The sequence below is a fragment of the Sceloporus undulatus genome, chromosome 2 (assembly GCF_019175285.1).
Source record: "Sceloporus undulatus isolate JIND9_A2432 ecotype Alabama chromosome 2, SceUnd_v1.1, whole genome shotgun sequence".
Lineage (NCBI taxonomy): Eukaryota > Metazoa > Chordata > Lepidosauria > Squamata > Phrynosomatidae > Sceloporus > Sceloporus undulatus.
The window spans coordinates 198,927,659-198,940,747 of record NC_056523.1 but is presented as its reverse complement, the minus strand read 5'-3'; the positions used below and the strand labels follow the sequence as shown (position 1 = coordinate 198,940,747).

The 13,089-nt window shown below is 37.1% G+C and overlaps 1 protein-coding gene across 4 annotated transcripts in view; it reads left to right on the top strand.

Moving 5' to 3' along the window:
- MLLT3 (MLLT3 super elongation complex subunit) overlaps window positions 1-13,089 on the top strand; it is a 150,797-nt gene that overhangs the window by 107,549 nt on the left and 30,159 nt on the right. The window lies entirely within an intron of this gene.

Below are 13,089 nucleotides of genomic sequence, written 5' to 3'. Positions count from 1 at the left end.
GTTTTGTGTTGACTTGGCACTAGGTGATTTGGAAAGTTGTGTTGATGGTTATTGTGTTGGTTGATAGACATATTCAGATGTTCAAATTATGCAGTAAGGTAGAGCAGGGATGAACATGACAGCTTCTCCACTCTCTGTTGCCTTCCTTGCTGTCTTTGGTGAGTTTGATTCAATGATTTGCACCAGGCATTCTCTTATTGTGTTGTCTCCCCGCGCGATTTTAAATCTGGAACACTAATATTAGTAAGTGTTGTGGCTTGTGAGTAACAGACATGCCTTTATATATTACAATGCAAGCTAAAATTTAGAAATGTAAGGGAATTGTATTTGAACTTCATATTTCTATAGAATATATTGTTGATTCATTTGAGAGATTCAAAAGCAAAAAATGAATGACTAATAGATTATCCTTTGGCATGGAAATCATACTGTTCCAAGAACCCAGACCTGTTGCTTGTCAAATTAGATAAGGGATTGCAAATGATGCTTGGAGGTTAATGTCTGTTAGTGGTATTCATTATTAAAGGAAGGAGGTGAACTATTTGAACATGATGCATTGTTGTATATGGCTGAGGTGATTACTGTAGATGAAAATGAGATATTTGACAATAAGTATAAACCTCTGCCATTATTATTCTAGTTAAGTTATAGCAAATAAAAAGTTGCTATAATCTTTCCTTTTTCCCTCTGGGGTTCGATGTCAACAGTTTTGTTTCCATGTGTCAATGGACTAAAACTGCTCATTCTTCAAGAACTTTCAGTGATTCCTCAGCCCCACGTTTACTGCCTCCCATTCATGAAAGTGTATCAAATAGTCAATCCATGCATTTGGGGGAATTAGGCTTGATGGTTTTTATTTATAAGGTTCTTAAATATCAGAGTTATCATACTGACCTACACAGCCTTTGAAAGTATGTATTTCTTTCATCAGCTTTTGCTCTTTCTAATGGCTTCTTTGCCTTCACCTTTGTTATTCCTTGTGTGTGTTCTCCCCTTTTATGGTTTTGTCTTCGAGTAGAGTTTGCCTCGACACAAGCTACACCTTTTTTTAGTCATTTGGTTTTTACCTACTACTAGTTAATGGCAGCTGATGCATGCTACTGTGAAGTGGAATGGTTTCAAGAGGTTATGTAACCTCCAGGACTGTTTGGGAGAACTACAGAGCATGTTTTCCCCCAACTACCTGTCTTGCATATCTTCCTAGTAATTGCAATGAGAATCAGTACATTATACGGTGCATATCCACTCCAAAGTAAGGAGGAGTGGCCTTTGGTGTAACTATGGGCAGCAAGTTCTGAGGGCATCCAAAATCTAATTCCTTTCATGTATTTGTAGCAATGGCAGTAGCAGCAATAGGTTACTAATAGTGTGGTAATCCCAGTAACAGAGAAAAAGTTTCTGGAACCCAACAAAAAAAAAAAAACCCTTAGAAAACATTCCTGCAGAGAATTTTGGGGAGGTACGACATGGGAAAACAAAAAATATATAAGATAAAACAACACAATCTTCTTAAACTCCCATTTCAACTAACCAACAACAATTATAAAATACAATTAAATTAATAAATTAGAAATTATTAAAAAACGCAATTAAAAATGAGGCATCATGAGGCAGACATGAGCAACTATACAAATGTTACGGGACGGTCAGTCAGAGAAGGCCTGCTTGAAGAGATCTGTCTTGACAGCCTTCTTTAAAGTGTCAAGAATCATAAGATGGATCTTCTCCGGCAAGTCTTTCCAAAGTTTTGGAGTGGCAGATGAGACAGTCCTGTAGCACACATTGCAGAAATTGAGTCGAGAGATGATCAGTGCACGTACCACCATATACAGTAAATACAACCATAGAGGATATCAAGGCAGTGCTGAGCCCCCTGATAAACTGCCTGCATGTTTCCAGTATGCAGAGGGCTCTTGCAGCACCGTTGAGATTAACTCAGCAAAACAAGTTGTAGCATAAGCTTTTGCAGACTGAGGGGTGAAACAGATGGCCTCTTTGCGGCAGCTTCCCGGCAGTTTGGGGGGTGTAATTTAGACGATTCATGCCCCCAAGCTGGCAGGAAGCCACCGTGAAGCCACCCACCCGGTGGGTAGCTTTGCAGTGCTCCAGGGCTGCAGCATTCATATGGCCACAGAGCTGCAGCTGCGGTGGAAAAACCAGCTTTTTGCTGGCTCAAAAAGGAGTGGCTTTCTGCCTCATCTTTTTGGGCCGTCAAAAAGCCAGATCGGGGCCACAGTGTGTGGTTGCCACGGCTGCAATCTGGCAATCAGAGGGGCGGCATCATGCTGCCCCTTCAGGGGCATCTGTTTCAGCCCAGAGTCTCCTTTCTCAGATGAAGAATAATGAGGGCTAAAACAAAGCACAATTAAATCAATATACAATATAAATGTTTTTTAAAACCATTAAGTAAACAAATCTTACTCAAATTAATTTTAAAGATTTTAAATGGTAAGAAGTCAAGCACACCCCACTGAAACTCCTTATTTCAGAACCAAATTAAAATGTCCCTATGACATAAAAGAGTCAGACGGGATACCCACGTTTTGTTTTAAGGCATGGCTGTCTGGAAATAAAGTGGAATTTTTTTAAACACACACACAAAAATCTTGGGCTAAATCGGTTTTAGCTTCCTAGCAGTCTCAGTTTGTCATTTTACCCTGTCTTGTTCAAAGACTTTTTAAACTGTCTGGAACAGGCAGTAAATAATTCACTGTGGAGAAATCATCATTAGGTTTTCCCTTGATAAACCTTTCCTTGTAGACAGAAGGTGGTCTTTCATTTTATTTCAAAGGTGGGTTTTTAATTGCCTTCTCTCTTAGTGTGGGCAAAGGTTGTAAAACATGGAAAGGATGTGGCTAAATAGACTCCTTTATTTTTATACCATGGTTCTAGCTGTGTTACAGCTGGACTAAAATAGTGTTTTCCATTTTATATTATGAAACACAGAGGCCATTTTCTTCTTGAAGCTAGAAAGATATGGCATTGTTGCAAACTTCTTCAGTATTTGTGGAAATGAAAAGCGATACAGAAATATTTTAAATAAAACTTATAATCACCACTACCACATAAGTGTTTAAGAATTTCTAAGAAAGATACAATTGTCTCCCAAAAAACTTTTCAGTTATAGAGTTGATTTTTTAAAATGGCAATGTAACCAAAAATGCATTTGTAACTCTGGCTTTTATAGCTTTAACTACCAGTAAATGTTAACCTTTCTTTTAAGATCCAGCAGGTTCTGGAACTTATCTATTGTTATTTGTGGAAGTAGTGCCACTGGCTACAGTACTTTCTTAAAGACTCAGATTTCAGTCATGGTAACATTAGTGCTGTTTAGTTGGTAGGTCTGAAATTGGTGTTTTTGCTCCTACTGCTATCACTCTTAGGTAGATATGAATGACAAGAGTGCAGTTGACTTGACTTCACATTATGGAATACGCTGTCATTTTTGTATCGGAAAAAGTCAACAGGCTTTGTGGAGATGTGGAGAAACGCATCTGGAAGCAAAGTATCAGAAGAAAGGAATTTTTTAAAAAATTATATATTCTGAAGGTTTAAAAGGTAACAGTGTCCATTAAGTGCCTCCAGCCTTTTCTTGTCTTGATGTTTTCATTTCTAACCATTTTTCTGCTGATAGACTTTAAAATGTCACAAAACTGTGTTGTCCTGATACAATAGTGTTACATGACTTCTCTTTGAAAATCATGGCTTTTATTTAAAATGTGAATGTGGTTACTTTGCTTTGTAATGTTCTCATGTTTTAAATGTTCAGCATTAAAGCAAGCTATCTAGTGTTAATATCAGGAGCAATGCTGATGTTTAAAGTACAGTACCACAAACATTTAATATGAACTTGCAAAATTATCCAGAGGCCAGTATCCAGATGTCTTTAAAACCCATGGGGCAACTTTTGTTGCCTCTCTTCTGTAGAGTATAAGTGTAAAAGTGCAAGGGAAGGGAGGGGAAGGAAAACCTATAAAAAATTATGGCTCTTGAGACTGTGTGAGAATAGCTCATTTCACTTAAGATTCAAAAAGCTTTCTTTTTATCTTTTGGGTTAAAAGAAAAAAGCTTTGTGAAAAACCTCAATCACAGGATGTTTGATTTCATTAAAAAATTGCCCGTCAGTTTCCTATGGTGGAACGTGTAGCAACATGATAACAGAACATTTGGCTCGGTGTTCTTTGTCTGTGGGGTAATGAAATATGGTGGTGGTCTTGTAGTGTTTACATAAGCTGCTAACTTTTCTTTAAACTGGAAAATTTGAAACTGTAGATCATACTATGTATTATTTCAGGCTGGAGTTGCTGTTCATGAAACTAACTGTGACTGAGAAGAGAAGATAATGGTTGCCTTCTTGTATATTTCCCATCAACATGTCTAGCTGCATGGAGAATGAAAGTTAGGAGGAGTCTCACAATTTGGAAAAATTATAATAGATTCATGAACTCTGGGTTGGATCCACAATGTGCCTTTTGCAGATGGAAAGGGCCCTTCATCTGCAGAAGGCTTCTGATCCAGTGGAATGTTTCTGTGGGCAGTTGTAGCTTCTCCATTTTTAGTCTGGAGCTCCTATGATGCCAGAAAATCTGCACTGGAAGACTGGGGAATCCAATAGAACAGGGTAAGAGTGTTGCAAAAAAATAGCTTCCCCACCCGCTAGCATTGATGAAAATTTCCTCTCCTGCCCACTTTCTGGGTGGAGTATGCTGTGTATGCCTGCCAGTGGGAGGAAATGTGGCTCTAACCCAGTAATATGAATTAAGGATTGCTAACTGTTTAGCACCATGAGCATGAGGATCAACATAGGTAGGAAAATAGATAAAGTCATGTGTTAGGAACATTAACTACCAAGGCATTGAACGTCTACTGATCATTATATTGTGCTTGGTGCAGAGATTTGGTATCCGTAAAGAAATGAAAGGCATAAAATGAGGATCCCTGGTGGCCCAGTACTGCAGAACAAATGTTGTGAGCTTGATCCTGCAGGACTCCAGGTTGACTCAGCCTTCCATCCTTTTGTAGGTTGGTAAAATGAGTACCCAGCTTGTTGAAGGCAGTTGACTAACACATTGTAAACTGCTTAGAGAGAGCTTAGCACTATAAAGCGGTATAGAAATATAGCTTCTATTGCTATTGCTAAAATGGAGGTGCAGGTATGACATAGATATTTATAACATGGCTTCTTTTTTATTATTATGCTCTTCTTTACTTTCTAACATGTAAAGAATAACGGATGGTATTCGGTGCTCACCCCATCCAGGGAAGGAGACCTGTTTTGCTGGTAGTGGTCCATTTGTATAGTACTGGATTTAAGTCAATATCGCCTTTATTAAAAGAGTTATCAAAATCATTTAACATATTAATGACAAGATATTTAATGACAACTATTTTTTCATGCATGAAGGTTGGTTGCAGGGATTATGATGGTTTCCTTTGGGAAAAATGGACTTTTAAAACCATATTTCAGTCTTCAGTGCATATTTAATTAGCATTAAATTAAATTATTATTATTATACTTTTGGCATAAGCCCCAATAATGTGTCTATTTTTAATTTTTAGAAGAATGTTCCTAGCCAACCTCACCCAGCATGAGAAAACTGTAGGTCCTTATTAGCTGAAAAGTCCTCTCTGATCCAGGCTTCAAGGTGCTGTTCAACCACAACTTGCAGCACTCCTTCTCATTGGATGTGCTGGCTAGGGCTGCTGGAAATTGTAGCCCAATGACATTTGGAGGGGCACACAAGTTCCACTTCTGATATTTGTTAGAGTAAAACAATAATAGTGAAACAAAAGTCCATACAGAGTTTAAATAACAAGATTCATTTTAAAAAAAAAGAAGTGATAGTTAATTGAGCAAAACTATTAAAAACAGTATTTTCATCACCTAATTAAAGTAAGGGGATCTTTAGCTGCATTTAAACCGATAGACATTGAAATTTTTTATGTAGTTCTCATGTCGTGCCATTATTACACAGCAGCACACCACCAAACTAAAAAGATGAATAGAGCTATTCTGTTAGCTTAGCCAGATGCTCTCCACATGAAGGATCATTCAGAAGAATATTTGAAACTGTCATGTTACAAATTACTTGTGATTTTATCATATCCCAAAATGTGAAACTGAGGGCGTGAAGTATGTTCACTTTTTATCATGTAGTTAATTGGGGAGAGTTTGTAAGGAACCCTATTCCTGGGGGTTTTTTAATGGCAAAAAGAAAAGGCAAGTTTTGATCTACAGAGAATTCCCATTTCAGCCTGAGTGTAAAAATACTATTACAGAAAGTACATTTAAGCATATATTAATGGAAAGGCACAATCCAAAGAAAGTTAAGCACTTTTAAATGACAAAGATTACCAACAGGTTGCAATTAACTGAATGGAACCTTTATGTGCAAAGCTTTTCTTACCAAGACACCAACCAGGCTACTGCCTTTCTGCTTTCCATCTTACGAATTTTAATTTACTAAAATATTTACTAAAGTAGAAACAAGTTTACACATAACCCCCTTTGGTTCATTAAAAAGGCATACTGAATGATTGTAAGAGAGCTACCAATATTTATTGATTCATGGACCCGTCGTTATTACAGAAATCTGAAAGATTCCTTGGATACTTTGGATTCCACAAAGGCTATCCCTGAAAAGATAATGAACAATAGCCAAAATTTCATACCTCTTCCTGGTGGCAGTGCTGAAAGGATGGGATTAGCTGTGCATATCTTTGCATTCAGACTCTTTTCCTTATTTTACTCCCCATAACCTGTCAAGCTGGAAATAACCTTTTATTTAGAATGGTCTGTGGACTATTGTGGTGTGTACATAAAAGATTTGATATTATAATCCTGACTATAAGTTACCAAACAAAGTAGCATTTCAAGATAATTTAGAACCATTTGCATTTCCTCTAAGGAAAAAGGTTTTGTATGCTCTTTCTACCTTTTTATTTAATTTTCTGTCATGCCTTCTACATTCTGGATTGCTCATCACTGTTTTTGATTATCTGGACATGGAAGTAAAACATGTATAATACATAAACTCTGATTCCTATCTTTCCATGCTGTAAACTTTGAAGCATTGTTTGCAAGTACCTTTCAGATTTGGCATAAAGAACTGCCTACCTGTTTAGCTCCACAGAATTCAGTGTTGTGTTCATAGGTCTCAACTATGGTTTGGGGTTAGATGGTACACAAACTGTGGCTACAATAAATAATTATTGCCCAGGCTAAAAAGTGATTACTCTTAACTGTTTTTTAAAGCAAGTATTATTCGTAATTCAAGGTTTGAAGTTTATTTCATCTGACTATAGCTAAGATTGGCTACAGTTTGTTTGGGTTCAGATGACAGAGTGAACTGCAGTTAATCAGAAAGGGAATCCAGTTCAGAGTCCTCAGAAAGTCTAGGGAGAGGCATGGCTCATGGTCATTACCATAAACCATATTTGTTGTTTTTATTTGCTGTCAGGTTGCCTTCAATTCATAATATGTCCAAGCTAGAAAATTTCAGTTTAGTTATTTTGGCTTCTAGGAAGAGCTGAGGCTTGACTAGCTCTCAGACTTATTTACAGTACGCCCTTGCCTTACGTGGGTGATCCGTTCAGGACCCTTCCGCATAAGGCAAATAGTGCATATGCTTGAGCCCCATTGAAAATAATGGGAGTCATGAATGACGTACAATGCGCATGGCGCGCGCACCATTGCAACTTCGATCACACGGCTTTCAGCATAATCTGAAAGCTGCGTAAAAGGCACCCAAGGCTGACACAGGCACACTGTATTTCTCTTTTGGCAGTCTGCGGTATCAGTAGAATTCTCCTTCAGTGCCATGTTTTAATGAATTGATTTTCTTCCTCTCTGCTTTCTTCACTGTCCAGCTTTTACCACCATTCATACAAATTGGAAATACTATAATAAATAATAATAATAATAATAAAATTTTATTTCTATACCACTGTTCCAAGGATCACAGCGGTGTACAACAAATATAAAAACAGGTAAAACCATCACAGTCCCATACCCCAACAGTATTACAAAATACAATAAAAACAATTACAACAACAAACAACCATACAAGTGGCTGTGTAGAATGGAATACAGCAAAACATTGTGAGGGGGAAATGCATAACAACAAGGCTCACAGGGGGAAAGCCTGGCGGAATAAATAAGTTTTCAGGTTCTTCTTAAAGATATCAAGGGAGGTGGAAGTATGGAGCTCATTGGGGAGGGAGTTCCAGAGCTGTGGGGCTGCAACAGAGAAGGGCCTCCGAGAAGAAACATATCTAGCGTCTGGAACTCTTAAAAGATGTCTCTCACCCGATCTGAGAGTGCAGGGCAGGTTATATGGGGAGAGGCGGTCCTCCAAGTACCCTGGGCCCAAGCCATTTAGGGCTTTATAGGCATGGATGATCTTGACTTTCATATTTAATATCTTTACATTTGTGGAAGTTACCTGTAGTTCTGTCATAGCTGTTCTTCTGGTCATACTTCTGGTCTTATTTCTTTACTACAGTCTCTCTTTTTATATAAAATTACATAGGTAAATATAGTTACAACTATCAAGAAAAAATGTTCCAATATGCTTGTTGGTTAGATGGAGAATCATAGTGAAAGAAAGCCATACCACATATTAATAAATTTATCTGTTGTTGATAATTCTTTGGAGGCTTGAATTTGGCAGGCCAGTTTCTCCATGAGTTCAATTGCACATACTCTGTCATGCCATTTTAAGAGGAATATCCCATCTAAAGTTTCCAGTGCTTTATCAATCTCAAGCGGTGTCACTATCAGAAAAAAACAATATTAAGTCTTTATGTTGTAGATTTTGTATTATTTTCCATGAAAATGGAGAGTAGAAATATTTGGCAATACAGTAGGGTCCTTGGTAACATCTAGAGTTCAGTTCCAGAACCCCCCCCCCATGGATACCAAAATCCATACATCCTCAAGTCTCATTATATAAAATGGTGTCCCTTATATAAAATGGCAAGATCAAGATTTGTGTTTTGGATTTTTATATATACACACACACATACTGTATATTTTAAGGCTTGAATGGTTGACTCCATGGATATAGAATCGATGGATATGGACAACTGACTGTATACACAGCTATTCAAAACCAGTCATTGCTCTTGGGGGTTCCATGTATGTGGATTTTTTAAAAGCAGCCCAATATAGTCCCAGTACATCAGAAGGTTTGGCCTTTACAAACCTTAAACTGTATTTTGAGGCATTCCAATTATGTCAGTTGATCCAGATCATCCACTAGGATGATTCATTCCCTGGGTCCAGACAGAATTCTCCAGTAGCCCACAATATAAAACATCACAACCATTTTTGTGCGCGTGCCACAGACAGTAGCAAAAATTAAAATGTTAAATCCATTATTTAAAACGACTCTATGTGTCTGGAATAAATGGGTTAATCAATTAGTTCCGAGAATGTCTCCAATTTATTGTTGTTGACCACTCAATATTTGGTGTAGACATACCCAAGCAGACAATAGAGAAATGGAAACAGATGGGAGCTTATTGGATCAGTGAGCTTTTCTGTGAAGGAGCACTGATATCTGAAGACTTTGTATAAAACACATTGTCAGGTATCCAAATTTCGTGGCTGCAATGCTTTCAAATTCATAGTTTTGCAAAATACCTCTCTTGCATGCAACTTAATCTTGAACTGATATACCGTATTTTCCAGCGACTGGAAGACGACTGGGCATATAAGACGATCCCCAACTTTTCCAGTTAAAATATAGAGTTTGGGATATACTCGCCATATAAGACTACCCCTCTTCCAACGCACACCAAATAAAAAAATTTTAAAACCAGATTTGATTTCAATATGGTAATTTTAATTCAAATGACATGCAGGTACTTAGCAGGAAACCTTGTTGTATACAAAGCCTGCTTGGATTGGTCAGCTCTCCCTGCCTGCCCAGCCCTCCCTGTCTCCAAGACTATCAGAGAGATAGCTGCTTTCATACGATCGTCGCATACAGTGAGGATGTGTCCGCAGCCATTTTTGAGCTCCCCCGACCATATGCGGTGACCGCAGATTCTCCAGTCCGGCTCAGAAGTTTCAGCACCTGCCCTATAAGATGACACCCCGCATATAAGACGACCCCCAACTTTTGAGAAGATTTTCCTGGGTTAAAAAGTAGTCTTATACGCCAAAAAATACAGTAATTGTGATGGCAGTGTAAATAATTAGTTCTATAGAAATTCATCAGTTATGGAAAATTTACTAGGAAGTTACTTTAGTTTTGTCATATAGACATTGATGTTTATGTGATTCCTCATAGCTAGTGTAAATCACCAGTGATAGAAACTGGATCCTTGGAACTATAGACCTGTAGAGTTCTTTTGATTATTGGGAAATTCTGAAACAGCATGTACTGTACTTTTAAGCTATCAAAATGGTTTCAGGAGAATACCATTGTGGGTGCTGAGATCATTACTTTCTAAAGGAGGCATTCTACTTTAGACCACATCATTAAGTGGGAAGATATTGTAAATATAGTAAAAAAAATAATTTGAACAGACTGTGAGTTTCTGGTTCAGTTTCTTAAAACGTGTCTGACCATTTTTTTTAGCAATTCCAGTTGACAAGTGGTTACCTTTTCTGATAAGACAAAGTACAGTAATCACAGTTCATTAGTCCAAGTCAGATGCAGATTTAAAGACAGTCTAATCAGTTGCATACCAGTGATAAGACAGAGTAAAACAGAGGTCTATTGGAGGGGGACCGTTGATTAAATATTTATTTGAATGATCTATCCCCAGATTTCATCCTTCAGGGTGACAGTCACCTAAATAATCTTGCTGAGATAGAGCGCCCTTATTTATTTTATTGTATGCAGAAGATTGTGCTGCTTTCATGGAACCAGGATTGTTTAGGAAGATGCATGCACAAATTTTCAGATTGTTGTAAATTCGAACAGTTTGTATCAATTATGAGAAAAACAAGGTAATGGTTTAACTAAATATAAAAAACCTTACCAGATGTTAGTCATATAATAGAATAGATGCATCTTTTAAAATATTTGGCATTTGTCTATTAGCTTTCCCACCCCTGTTCTATCTAAATTCAGAATCATATCTCTGGTATACTGAATATCTCAGCTGCACCGCTGTGGCTTTCCTTTATAAAAGGAGGACAATACTAACCTCAGCTTTGACCCATATTTTGATATCACAAGTTCTGACATATGGAATTCAGTTTTCGTAATGGAGAACAGTGGCTCTAGAAAGAAATATCAGTCTACTTTTCTGATAAAGATATTGTGTTCCAAGATATATGTCAAATGGCATGAAATTACTTGAAGCTGGGATGTATTCTTTGAATGTATTTGTTGGATTTCATGATCTTTTCCAATTAGATATTGATTACACTTCACTATATATCTCTGATTTAAATAATGATTATGCATGATAATGCCTAAATGTAATAATTATGAAACTAATTCATTATGCCTATTGCTTCTAGTTGTACTGAAAAAAAGTAAACACTGTGTGTGATTTTACCATATCATATGGTTATTTATTTATTTATGTTGTTGTTGTGTGCCTTCAAGTCATTTCCAGCTTATTGCAACCCTAAGGCAAACTTGTTTTCATGTTTTGTCATGTTTTCTTTGTTCAGAAGTGGTTTGCCATTGCCTTTCTCTGGGCTGAGAGAGTGAGATTTGACCAAGGTCACTCAGTGTGTTTCCATGGCCAAGTAGGGATTCAAGCCCTGGCCTCCAGAGTTTTACAAGCACTATAAAAAAAAAAACAAATTATACCATGCTCGCTCCATGCTGTTTTATACACACACACACACACAGTATTTGTTAAATTTTCATGGAAAATAATACAAAATACACAAAATGCATGATGCAAAATTCAAAATTCTACTGGCTTCATCAGGCAAAAGTGTTAAGAATCATACAGAAGGGGGGAAATCTAAAATGACACTGTTAATTACAGGCTTGTTGGTGTGTTGTTCTTTGAAAGAATATTAATGCAAGCAGGTCCCTCCTCCTTCCCAATGTCACATGGCCAGAAGAAGTAGAAACCTGCTTGCATAGATAACCCTCCATAGAACAACACACCAAGAACACCTTGAGTCAATACAAACTTGTGACTAACATCACCATTTTATAATTTTTTTTCTTCTATATAATTTTTAGCCTCTTTGCCTGATGAAGAAGCAAGTGGAGCTTCAAAAGCTTGCAGCATGTGCAGTATTTTGTGGATTTTGGATGTTATTGTACTCTTTGTGGTATAGTATTTCTACACTTTTGCCTTTCTATCCAGCGTTCAGTCTATCACTTGCCAACAGAGATGCTTTCCATTTAAAATGGCACCGTATTAAGAACTTACATAGTGTGGTTTCTATTTTTTATAGTCTGTTATAGAAACTCGTCCGCCATATGTATACCTGGGAATGACTCTGAATGGAGTAATCTGTACACCCATTTCATCGATGCATACAAGAGTTTGACATAGAATTATACTTTTACAGTTCTGAAAAGAAAGTGATTTCAAGGCTATTTTGTTTGATCTAATTTTTTTCTATCCAGTAAAGTGCTGCCATACAGCGAAACACCCTATTAAACATACACCCTAATGGGAATCATCTTATCACAGTGTCTAACAGAATTGTGTTGTGTCTTTTTTCTTCTTCTGGCAGTGAAGATCGGCTTGCTAAATGTTGTTATATCATTTCTTGGTGCACAGTTTCAACTGTAGTTATAACATGTACTGTAGACTGATACAGTCCAAATTTTATGATCTTTTGAATATACTTTATGTGGAACCATCAAATACTGTATGCTATTGTTTTTCTTTTAGTTTAAAATATGTGATTTTTGCTTCAGATGACTTACAGCTAGACTCCCCATGAAACTGTTGAGATTAATTTATATCTGAACATTTTCTGTTCAGAGTTTTAAAGAGCACCAGTTAAAAGGCATTTTTCCTTCATACATCGTAAATGCACGACTCTACTGATGAAAATGAGTTATTGCTTCAACTTTCTTTTTATTGGGCAGAGTACAAAAAGCTTGAGCTCAGTATGCATTCAAAAGAGACATTGACATGTGTTTTGGA